This window comes from Pleurodeles waltl, chromosome 2_2 (genome assembly GCF_031143425.1).
Source record: "Pleurodeles waltl isolate 20211129_DDA chromosome 2_2, aPleWal1.hap1.20221129, whole genome shotgun sequence".
Lineage (NCBI taxonomy): Eukaryota > Metazoa > Chordata > Amphibia > Caudata > Salamandridae > Pleurodeles > Pleurodeles waltl.
This window is the reverse complement of record NC_090439.1, coordinates 69,402,368-69,415,322: the sequence shown is the minus strand read 5'-3', so window position 1 is coordinate 69,415,322 and position 12,955 is coordinate 69,402,368. Positions and strand designations below refer to the sequence as shown.

Below are 12,955 nucleotides of genomic sequence, written 5' to 3'. Positions count from 1 at the left end.
ATCTCAATGCTGCCTCTGTGTTGACCCATATACCCACAAATGTGTTACCTGTGTTATCCTTTAACTGCATTATTACATCTTCTTTGTTGACCCCATGGAGCCCCTACAGTGGTGTCTACTGACTTTTTTGTTTTGGGCTCATTGCCATTGTGGGCACTGCAAACCAATACTTTCATTCCTTTTGACTTTCTTTACTCCTCCAAATAGGCGGTGAGATCAAGTGGGGAGAAGGTAGATTTACGAAAGTTGGGAGAAAGTAATCGGTAGGTTTTAGAAGAGGCACAATGGAGAACAACATAAGTAGAGTAATTAAAGTAACAATGGTCTGGCATTTATTCATAAATCCATATATGTTCAAGGGAGATTCATTGTAAACATGACCACTCCAGTTCACAGAGTTTAAGATGAATGTTGTGAAAACAGAAAATGGTGAGACTTGTTACACAGGATGTTAATGTGTATAGTAGAGAGGGAGTGAGAGCAGCGAGTGGCAAATATGCTTGTCTCTGAGGGAGAAAAGAGAACTCTGGGGTTCTTATCATTGGTGGACTTTGATGAGAAAAAGCCCTGCTTAGTTGAAGGAATATCTGCTTGACACACTTGTTGCTTTTTCAATATGTGCTCTCTATGTGCAAAATTTGGTAAATCTATTTTTGTTTCGATTTGTCATCTCCCTCTGAAGACAGAGGCTGAAAACTTGCAGGAAGAAGGGTACAAAAGCCTCAGTATATTGCGTACACTATGGACAAGGTGGTGTTGCAGATTTAGAGGTAATAGAAACTGGGAAAGCTAGTATCGAGCCAGAGAGGATCCTTAGGAAAAGAGAAATGCTGCAAACATTTCAAAATCTTGTAATTGATGGCCCCTTTCAGATGCCTGGAGGTCACTTGCACATTCAAGGAGCTAACAAGGAAGGAGAGGATGTAGAAAACTGATTAACAGCTCTGAAAAACTTTGACCAAAGTTAACCATCTTGGATTATATTTGTGGGAGCAGCAGTTGCACATTTCATTTTTTCATTGAGTTTCCCCCCAGGAAACACATGCTGGAAGTAGATTTGTGCCATCTGATTCCCTTATTTTTTCGGCCTTCTATCTGCCACCTCTTAAGAGCTTATATTTTATCAAAGATTGACATTATTTACTTATTTTATGAAGCTTAATCCACCAATACAAAAGATCAGTGGAGCCTCATGACTGTGTGTTTTTAGGTCAAGCGCGCAAGCGCTTTGACCTGTTGTAAGTATTGTGGGCTTTTAACCATGCCCATCTCACTCCCATCACTTTCACTCTTTGGTGGGCTTGCGTTTCAAAAGTCCCTTGATTTCATTGGTAATTGTTTTAATTTTGTACCTTTAGGCTGTTTTTATCACACCTTGCACACTGCCCCTGTTACATGGATTATTGCACGATTGCCCATATACTTCAGCATGGGCGAACTATTTCTATTGTCTCTCCCTTTTGTGTTCCATGACAGCAGTGGCATTCAGAGCGCGAATAGGCACAACAGCGTGAATTCGATCGGCGGTATTGAAGCACTGTTCTTATTATTCACTGTTACCTAATTAGAGGCATTTCTTGAAGCTCTCCCCTTAAAACACTTGCTATTACTAAATGCTTTACATATAACAGAAATCCTCACAGTGGAAGTGCCTCTCGCGCATCGGGCAGCCAGGGGGCCGCGGTAGAGACCGGCATCACCACCTCCTGGGTAATTAGGGCAGGAGCCCTTTAAACTTTCTGCTTTCGCTCGCGGGACGCGCATCGCGGCAGCCAGGGGGCCGCGTTCGAGACCGGCATTACCACCACCTGGGTAATTAGGGCAGGAGCCCTTTAAACTTTCTGCTTGCGCTCCTGCTCGCGGGACGCATGCGGGCGGCGCTCGGGCCAAGGGCGGGCCCGGAGGAGGCTGGGCTGGGCCCCCTCTTTCGCCTGTAATAAGAGTCTAGTTGATATCTAGGGAAATTGCACAGTTTAACTTGAGTGGCTCTGTTTTGTCGAACGGACCTACCCTCGCCCGTCATTGCTTGATCGAGGCCGGGACAGGACGGTCTTCTCATCGGGAGCTCTCAAGTAAGACTATATTTTCCTTTTTTGACTACTTCTGTCATTTAAAAGCTATGGGGAAAAGGAAAGCTGTTGACCCACCAGCACTACTGGATGTCATAAAAAAACAGAAAAAGCGCCCAAGGAAATTAACTAATAAGTCCCGTACAAGGTGGCCCAAAATCACTTAACGAGATTGACCTATTATTTGAGGAGGTGGAGGCCATACTTAATAGTGAACTAGGCACCCGCGAAACCTTGCCTCAGAGGAAGCCTTCACTCCATCCCAAAAAGATACAGGAGTTTTTTAATAAGAAGGAGAAGAGCCAAACAGTTGTCTCCGGGGAACTAACCGATGGTGCAGGGAAACTGCCCATTGTCAATGTCACTATTCCCTCTATTCAGCAGGGTATTGTGCTTATAGTAGCACCCCTGATTCTCCACACACTCAGGGGTTATTTCATGCAGAGGAAATAGAACGTATTCCCCTACCTTTGAGCCCTGAGATAAGGCTTGTCTCTAATATACCATGCAGAAATCGTTTTGAGCTCTTGACCGAGGAAGGTGATTTGATTGAGACCAATGACCTCCTTTTTGCCAAGACAGATATCGAGGCTGCTATCTCCCGCCCTATTACTGTTACGTGCTCTTTACCATCCCTTAGTAAAGTTAACTTGTCTCTAATTCTCCATAGAGTTGAAGAAGTTAGGAATCTAGTATTTCAGCTAACCAAACTTTTACAGGGGAAAATGGTCCAGCAACCGAGATGTAAGTGCCAAAAGTTAGAGACAATCGAGGAAGGTGGAATTTTGGCAGTTGAACGAGTCTCACCTAATATCAATGTGTGCAATGGGCAGGCCGTCTCTTCCCAAAGCTCTGGGTCCTATTTGGGTGCCACAGAGGCTAATTTAAATTCTTATATAGCCAATCCTAAAAGTAACTATATAGGGTGTAATAGTTCTACTTCTGGTGGAACTATGGCGGCGAGTGGTGTTGACTCTGTTGGTAGCTCCCTTGCTCCACCGAATCGCCATCGTACTACGAGGCATAATTTTACTACTAATATTCCAAAGAAAATGGACTGCCCTCCTCCTAATATTGATAGATATCCTATCAACTCTCTGATTAAAGGCTCAATCTGCATCACTCCCTCCCAAAGAGCTCTTAGCGCCCTAGATATGCCTTTATCAAGCATAGGCTCAAGGTATGGAGGTACTACTCTTTACTTAACCAATGTTCCAAAGCTGTCATACAGGTCTGCTGAGGACCAAGAGTCTAGGCTCAATAAGGTTATCCATTGGTTGCGTCATCGACAAGGCTGTCTTTCGGTCATACGCTCGGATATCCTAAAAACCGAAAGATGGAGCCCCTCTGGGTCAAGCTTTGATGTAATTGTGTTTTTGGACAAAACCATGGCAGACCAACTCATTGACTTTGTTGCACGTATATGCCAGCTCAAGGGGCTAAAAGGAGAAGGCATTATGCTAGTCCCCAAACTAGTTGATTTAAAACAGGTCCCTGTGTCTGGACACAATGCCTATGCTAATAGGAGAGACTTCCGGGAGGAAGGCAAATTTATGCAGCATGACTCTGTATGACTGTCATCTGCCCAGGAAGTCCTTAATAGGGACATCATAGAGGAAGCTCAAATAATTAGATTTGATAAGACCATTGATGAGTTGAACTACAAGGATGTGTTTCCCACAACCTATGATACTAAATCAGACGCTATTGGTTTATCCACAATGACTTGGAATCTTGCTGGCCTCGTTAGGAAATTGGACGATATTGATTGGGTTACTTACATAAAGTCCAAAGATGTGTGTTTTTTCCAAGAAACATGGGTTGAGGGTCAAACTAGTATAGATGGGTTCCTTTCCTTTAATGTCCCTGCATTACCCTCTGAGAAAGCAACAGGTCGAGTAAAAGGGGGACTTTTAATTCTTTTAAATTTAAAACTGCAATGCGAGTACAAGGTTTTAAAATTCGATTGTCCTGATCTGATGGGTTTACAAATTTCTTTCCAGCAGAATTTTAACATAATTCTTATTAATGTATACGCACGATCTGTCTCACGTGGGTCAGAATCACATATTTTAACTTTACTTACAGATTTTTTAGACACTATACAAACTAATTGTCATTTAATTATTGCTGGGGATGTAAATTGTACTTTTGAACCCTTTGAGTTCTTTAGTTATTTAACCAGGGAGGAGGGCGAATTATGGGGGATTGCACAACTGGATGGTGATAGCATCTGCCCACGTTCTCGTGTTGCAGCACAGCTAGCCTCACTATGTTTAAAATTTGGCCTCAGGGCTTGTAATGGGCGCACTCCTTCTGACTTAAACCTTGCTCCTACATTCCAACGAGGACCTCTGACTAGTGTTATTGATTATTTTTTGTGGATGTGCGACTTTGGCCTCTATTGCGGGATATGAGGGTGGATTCCAGGTGCGAGAGCGATCATTATCCCCTGTTACTCACCCCCTCTGGGAATATCTTTGGTAGAACCTCGAACATGCAATTTACAATGGTCCCTCCCCCTATTTTTAACAATGCTTATTCAAAGGTAGGCTGGCCAAAAGTGATGTTGAATCCTTATTTGTTACGCGAAATTTACCTAATGTTTTCTGACAATTTGTCAGCCTATGAAGATTTTGATCCTGAGGCTATTCCACTTCTTGGTATTCATGCAGACATGATGCTTAAACTCCAAAGTATTTTTTACAAAAAGACCAAGGTAAGCCCGCAAGGCAGGGCCTTGAACAACAGTAGATGGTTTAACGATTCATGTATGAGGGCCAAGTCTGGTCTAAAAAAGGCCTTAAAGGTTGGGACTCCGGGGGTGATCAAACAAGCAAGATGTATGTATAAAAAGACAATTTTACACTCAAAGAAATCTTGGGAAGACTCTATTTGGCAGGAGCTGTTGGATGCTTCAAAAACGAATAATAATAAGCTTTTTTGGGAACTGTTGACTAAACATGAGAGAGGGGACAGATCTAATTTAAGGAATCATATTCAACCTGAATGTTGGGTGGAGCATTTTTCTCTTCTTTATGAGGAAACTACCTCCTCTGTGGCCTTTGATTGTGAAAATGTGGGTTTAGACCCACCCACTTTACCAAATGACCCTGAGAGTTATATTTGTTTCACCCTAGAAGAAACTGCTGATGCTATTAACTCTTTGAAATCTGGCAAAGCCCCAGGACCAGATAAAATCCGAGGCGATCTGTATAAATCTGAGCCACTTATATGGACCTGGTATATCAACTTATTGTCAAATAAAATTATAAAAGGAGGACAGATTCCCGAAACGTGGAAGGGTGCCGAAATTATCCCCATCTATAAAAAGGGTAACCCAAATCTCCCAACCAACTATAGACCGGTTAGTCTAATTGATAATCTGCAAAAAATCTTCGCAAAACAGCTTCTATATAGACTATTGAGTTTGGTTACGGAGCAGCAGATTCTTTCACCGTTACAGACGGGGTTCCGGCCTAAAATAAGTACGGTAGATCAGACCTTTAGGTTGGCTGTGTTACATTGGAAATACGTGGTTCTGGCAAAGCAACCCTTATATGTTACCTTTGTTGACTTACGTTCCGCCTTTGACTTGGTCCCAAGGGGAAAACTTTGGGAAGTGCTATATAAAATAGGGATACCAGCTCATACAATTCTCCTATTGAAACGCATGCATGAAGATACATATGCGCAAGTGAGGTGTGGCAAACAAGGTGAATTGACTAATAAATTCCCTATTAAAAGAGGCGTCTGACAGGGATGTGTGTTAGCACCACTCTTGTTTTCCCTATTTATTAATGAGGTGGTGCAAGAATTAAGGACATGTCAGAATGATGCTCCCACTTTAGTCAATCAGAAAATTCCTATTCTCCTCTTTGCGGATGACTCCTTACTTATTTCAAAAACGCCGATGGGTTTACAAATTCTGGTGGATAAATTCAATTTATTTTGTGGGAATTCTGGCCTAGAGCTGAATCTGAAGAAAACTAAACTGATGGTGCTCCGCTCCGGACTTCGGAAGAAATGCACTATAAGGATAGATGGTGATATTTTGGACCAGGTTAGCTCCATTGATTACCTGGGTGTAAGGATCACAGATTCACTTCACTGGGAGGACCACGTTAGCAAGAGCGCTGGGCTTTTGCAACACCGGGCAGCATCCATATTGCGCCTTTATAGGAGTACGATTGCCAAAGCTGTATCCCCAGCAATAAAGATCTATGTGGCTAAGGCGCAGGGTGCTGCTGCCTATGGTGCAGAGATTTGGGGCATGGCAGATAGTAGTAGAATAACCAAAATTGAGAATAGCTTTGCTCGGACTTTATGTGCATGCCCCACCAGCACCCCATTAATTCCTTTATTTTTAGACTTAGGCCTAAAACGAATGGCTGACTTAATTATACTACGACCCTTGTATTGGGTGAGGCTTTGGGTAGTCCCAGAATTGGTCGTATATAGGTCCTCACTTCTAGAATTGCTAAAATGTACTAATTCTACCTCTATCCCATGGATCAAACATGTATCCAGCTGGTTTTGCACATTGGGACTGAGAGATTTATGGGAGAACCCTTATCAACTTGAGAAATCCCATGTTAAAGTATGGAAGGAGGCCTACTGGTCTTATGTACGGAATAATTATATTTCCTGCAAATCTAGTGGTCGTTTAACTAATCTTTTCATTGATTTTCAATGGTACCCAGAATTTGAATTATATCTAGATATAATACCTGACCTTTTAGGCAAAGGACTGTATGCTAGATTCCGATTTGTAACATTACCATTAATGGCCTTGACAAGCAGATGGGGATCCAATTTAACATCTGATATTAGTCCTGTGTGTTGCAATTCCCCAGAAACAGTAGAGCATTTTATGTTTTTCTGTCCTGCTTATTTAACTCCAAGGTCTAAATGGATCCGTAGCATTTGTCGGGAATTGAAGTTAAGAAAATGTGCTTTAGCTTTGAGGATTCTGAAAAGTCACAATTCAAGTGTGTTAATTTATGCTGTAAGCAAGTTTTTAGTAGAGGCATGGCGTATACGTAACTTTGACCTATAATGATCTTAACTGGTTTTAGCTTGGACAGAACGGATTTTACTTTTTTTTATACATTTGGTTAATGGTGGATTTGTATTGTTCTTTTATGATGATTATTTTACCTTGCATTGTATTGCTTTGATGGCCTGCTGGCCGAATAAAGCTTGTGTGTAACTGTAACTAACTGCCTCTCCCGGCAAAGCGGGGAAGGCGATACCTCAATATTCACTGCACTAGGAAAACTCGACCCATAATGCTTTGCAAGCATTCATTTTCACAATATTTTTGCCCATAACTCAGCCTGTTGTGGTCCTAGGACAATGGAATTACCACCAAAAGGTCTGCACGACATGCTCTTTCAGTCTAGTCCATCTTTGGGTCCCCGCACTAGGTTAGTGGGGACCCCAAAATAATAACCCACTCCCACCATTCAATATCTTTTTAAGCACTCTCTTAGCTGGAAATTTTGTTTTCTAGCTGGGAATAGCTTATGTTTTAAGTCCTTGTTAGTAATGTCATTGCTATAGTGCTGCTAAGCCTAACATTATGTAATGCACCGTGCTCACTTTTTGTGTGGCTATGTCTTCTAGGGGCTAACAATATAAATACATGACCATGTTACTTACAAATGCTGTTTTCATTGTGGTGTCCTCTAGGGGCCATGCTAAGCATTACAGTCATATAAACATATCAAAATATTTGTGGCACATAAACTTGCCCCTTAAAGCAGGGCATTACTTTTACAAAACAATATTTTTGCTCATAACTGTGGTGGTCCTAAGACAACGTACCCACCTTCAAAACATTGATCACACCGTGCTCTTTCTATCTTCATCATCTCTGGGTCCCAACACTGTTAGTGGGCACTCCAAAATAATACCCCATCCACCATTCAGTGTCTTTTAATCTTTCTCATGGCTAGAACGTTTGTTTTATAGCTAGGGGAAGTTGTGTTTTAAAGGCCTTGTTTATAATAGTATTGCAGTAGGCCTGCTAGCCCTAAAACGCCCTCTAGGGGCCAAATTTATGGTTACCCTGAATTACTTTCTCCTATTTTTTTTCATGGGGTTATGTTCTCCAGGGGCTAACAATATGCTTTCATGTCCATGTTTCTTACAAATGATATTTTTGTTATGGTGCCCTCCAGGGGCTGTTTGGAACACTTCATTCTAATGCCAAAGGTTTATTTCTGATAAAGGTTTAAATGATACGTGTATATGTTTTAATACTCTCTCCTTATACAATTGTGACCATATTTCAGGCCAACTTAACATCCTTATTACAATATGACAGTTTGAACACGCTTGATATGTTTGAGTGACCCTTCTAGTTTATTCCTCCTGTGGCTGTCTTGTGTATTATTTTTTTTTGGGAAGAAGTGGTATTGTACTGGAATTAACATGGCATGTTTAAATTTGGATGCTAAATGGCAACATTTTCATTTTTTGCTTCAGATAGAGGACAGAGGTAAATGGAAGTGCTTTAGTTATATGCAGGGCTACTGGAATTTTATGGCAGACAAAAAAATAAATTATGAGGCAGGCTTGACCAATTTATGAGGCAAGAAAAGTCCAGTTATGAATTTACAATGCCAATAGCTTTAACTTAAGCAAATGTTTACCATTTGGGTGCAAAGAAGTACTTTAAGTGGCCAACCCTAAAGTATTTCACGCTAACCAATTGATTCAAGAAGTCCTTTGTAGACCTCTGTCGAGTTAACACATTTCACAAGAAAGAAACATTAAGACAGTGACTTTACAAGTTTGAATATCACCCTTTACAGAAAGGTGGTTAAGGGCATTGTTTACAGATGGGCTATAATGGGGACTCTTCTGAAAATCATCACATTCTGACTCCCCCCTCTTCTGTACCCATCCTCATTTGGAGAACTGATTGGTTTCTGATGGCCTAGTTTTCGCCACGTCATGTCTGGAAAACCCTTTGGTTACAGCCCAGGCACCTCAAGCCTTGCACCAACACAGCATCATTTAGAATAAAACCACTGTTTTGAAAATATTTGCAGCCTGGGCCAGCAACATCTGAGCCCTTGCTTCCATTTAATGATACACTCACAGATACTTTGATGGCTACCTGGTTGAACCCATGTTCTTACCTTTGACCTAGGCTGGTGCCTGATGATCAAGATTTTTTTACTAAGCACTTGATTATGAAGAGTCTCATTGTACAAGCCTTGACCAGTAAGGTGAACCGTAATTCATTTCAGATCAATCCCCCCATAAAGAGAATCCTAATGGATTGATGCTTTGGGCAAATGCATGTTTACTTCTCCCATCTTGATCTGTGATTTTTTTTTTCTTTTTTTTTTACTGAGTTTGGCTATTGGACCAATATACACATGCTCTTAAGGACATGGCCAGCAAACTGTAAGGGCCCTCCTAGCTCAAACAATCCATGACATGCAGGATGCATCCAACTATGTTATCTGCACATGCTTGGATATCACAGATTGCAGTGGCAGGGCACTCAATACCAGCTTTGTAGACAAGCCTGAATGAGGTAATCTAGATACTCTGGCGATGTATAGAAATTGCTAATAACCATGCTTATCGATCGGGTCTCACCTCTTCGAGACAAAGCAGACCCTGTTTTGGATCACTTTTAAAGACAGCAGAGCTACATCGCACTGCTTAGGGCTATTGAACCCTGTAATACAATTTCCATTCCAGTTATGGAAATTTAGGGGCTACTCCATGGTGCTGACTTATAGGCAGAGACAGCAAATGATTTGAACAGGCAGTCCGCCTTTTCGGAGCCGTAGAATTGACAGACAGCACACAAGCCAGCAGGGGGCACCTGTCCTCCAGCTCCTTTTCCTCTTGTGCAGTGGCAAGCAGCCCTCATTAGTTTGTCCTAAGCTCAGCCAGTTGAGGGCAGGATCTAGAACCTTCCCCCTGGTTGGTAATACATCTTGACCTACAGATCAGTCTTGCAAATTGTAAAAAAAAAAAAAAAAAATAGAAAAGAAAAAGCTAAGCCCTACTGAGTGATGTCCAAGGACTTGCAGGAAGCATATTTTTATATCCCTATCCTGCAGTCCCACAGGACCTACTTGTGGTTCAAGGTGGGTCAGGAGCATTTTCAGTTTTCCGTGCTGCCCTTTGGCATCGTCAGCTCTGCACTTCTAGGGAGTTCACAAAAGTGATGGCAGTGATTGCTCCTGATCTTTGGAGGTCCAGTAGTTCCTGTATTCCCATACCTAAATGACTGGCTGCTTAAAGCGGGCTTGCCACAGTCAGTCATGGACCTCCTGTTGACAATGGCTGAACGCCTAACATCATTGGAGTTTACTATACAACAGCCAAAGAACCACTGGATTTCATCACCAAGGCTTCAACTCATTAGGGGTGATCCTGGACATGATAGAGTTCAAAGCCTTTCCTCCGCCTCAACGAGTCCGAGACATTTCAGCTGGGTCCGAATGCTTCAGGTTTTATCCAGGTGAGGGTAGTTTTAAGGTTTCTTGGCCTCCTAGCATTGTGCATTCTCTCTGTCAACCACACCAGGTGACATAAGTGAGCCCTACAGTGGAACTTAAAGTCCCAGTGAGCTCAACATTAAGACCGGCTCTCTGACACTGACCTACTGTGGTAGCTGACTGATTACAATTTGTCCTGCAGCAGGCCGCTCTCTCTTCCCCACCCAGAGCTAATGGTGGTGGCTGATTCATCATTACAAGTTTGGAGGGGGTTACTTGGGGGTATGATAAGAGGCCTGTGGTCTTCAGTGGAGGGCTGGCTGCACATCAACCTTTTGGAGCTATGAGTCATTTGTCTAGCCCTGAAGACTTTCCTGCCATCCATGCCCAGGCTAGGGCAGGTTCTCACAGAAAACTCCACTGTCGTGGCACTGCAACAAGCTGGGTGGCATGGTGTCCTGGGTACTTTGTTGAGACACTTTAGGTCTCTGGAGGTGGCTGGTGTGCCAGACCTTAGCTGTGGTTGCCAACCACCTGGCAGGGTACTTGAATTGCAGAGTGGACTAACTGCACAGACTTTGTCTGGCCAATCACAAGTGACACCTACCTCCTCTGGTGACACAATGCACGGAGAGCCCTGGCTAGAGCATTTCACTACTGTCAAGAATGTGCATTGTTAATTTTGTTGGGAGAAGGAACAAAGGACCCCTGTATGCCTTCCTGCCTCTACTTCTCCTGCCCCAGTTCTCCAAATTCTGAAGACTTTCAAGAATGACCAGTCCCAAGTCATCTTCCAGGTAAGTGTGGTACCTGGAACTTCTGATTATAAGCATCAGTCCCCTGATCAGGATACACTTAGGATACACTTAGGTAGGCCATCCAGTCTCATCATCAGGGCAGGGTTCTTCAACTGAACCACTTTGAGTAGTGGTGCTTATTCAGATCTTGGACAACCATTGCAAGGCATATGCCTTTATGGCCCAGCTCTTACCAGCAAATTATTCATGCACATGTAAAGGAACATGATGGGGGGTTGTTGGGGTACTGGGAGTGGGAATATCCCAGTGACATCAATTAGTTGCCTAGGGCTTCTGGTACCATAGGAGACCAACTATTCTTAATGACAGTGACTGTTCGCACCCTATAGTTTGTCTAAACAATGTAGGATGTATACATACCCAAGGCATGTAGCTGGGTTTTCTTCAGTTCATACATAACTTAGATCTAAGGCTTGAGTGTCCCAGGCTGCATACCCTTCAAGTAGCCTAGGCTCTATGTTTCTTGAGCAGCCCTGCACACAGTAAACATGAGCTTGCAGAGCTGTCTGTGAGGGAATCAGCATTTGCTTACAAGATAAATAGCAAAGAGAAGCCTCCGAATAGTAGGCCTCCTGCTAAATGTTGCGTTAGAAATATGTTTTACCATACTGAATGCCAGTAGGAAGAAGCAAAAAACAAACAGGAGGAAGAATGTGAACTCTCACAATGAAATGGTCTAAGGATTTCAATGCAGACTGGCTTCTCTATCAATAGCGAGATTAAGTTTTTCAGTCCACTCCTGCTTTAAAAAAAAAAAAACACACATGAAATTGATGCATATTTTTTGGATCGCCATAGAGAAGCAAAAAAAGGTGGGTACGGGCAACCTAAGAGCATGAGGTGGGACAAGATGGAGCAGATGTATTTATTGACTAATGAACAACATGCTGCAGCTCTCACCTTCTCTGAGGACATTGCATCTCTTGGGCAACCCAGCTAGGGTGACCCCTTGGCTCCTGGGCAGTCTTTGTTCCTTCATATGTCATCAGAACTGTCCTTCCAGACAGCAGGGCTATCTTACTTCTGCTCAGTGACTCCTCCTAGTATGCTTAGTCTAGCTCCTGGTGCAACCCGGTTGGTGTTCCCTCTCTTCAGCCCCAGTAAAGTAGTGTGGCAAGTCCTAGGGCGACACAGAGAAGGCCCTGTCAGTGGTGAAATGGCTTTCAGGTAGAGATTCCAACCCAGGTTACAACAGTTCTTCTTTGTATGGGTGTTCAAGCTTCCATGGTGTGCCGTTGACAAATATGAACCCACTACTGGCGGAGGAACCTGTACTTTTTTTCCTCGAATGGCCAAAGGGGGACGTTTCAGGGCCTGCAGCTTTTCCAAGTACCTAGGCACTTGTAATCTTGGTTTTGGGAATTAAATAGATGTTTTCAAGGTGAGTGCCAGCATAAGGTCGGCTCAAAGGGGGTACACCTAAAAAGGCTGGAGTCTCTTGACTATAAACGCACTATCACCACATATCCTAAGATTAGCAGGTGGTAGTCACTGTTAGACAATATGGCTACACTTTGGGTGTCCCCTGGAATCCGAGGACAGCTCTAATGTCAAGAAAAAGGTACATTAAAAGGAGAACCGTCTGTGCGCTGGA

The 12,955-nt window shown here is 42.9% G+C and overlaps 1 protein-coding gene across 2 annotated transcripts in view; it reads left to right on the top strand.

The window, feature by feature from the left end:
* The window catches only part of ANKS6 (ankyrin repeat and sterile alpha motif domain containing 6), a 389,890-nt gene that overhangs the window by 375,808 nt on the left and 1,127 nt on the right, over nt 1-12,955 (top strand). The gene's annotated exons all lie outside the window — the stretch shown is intronic.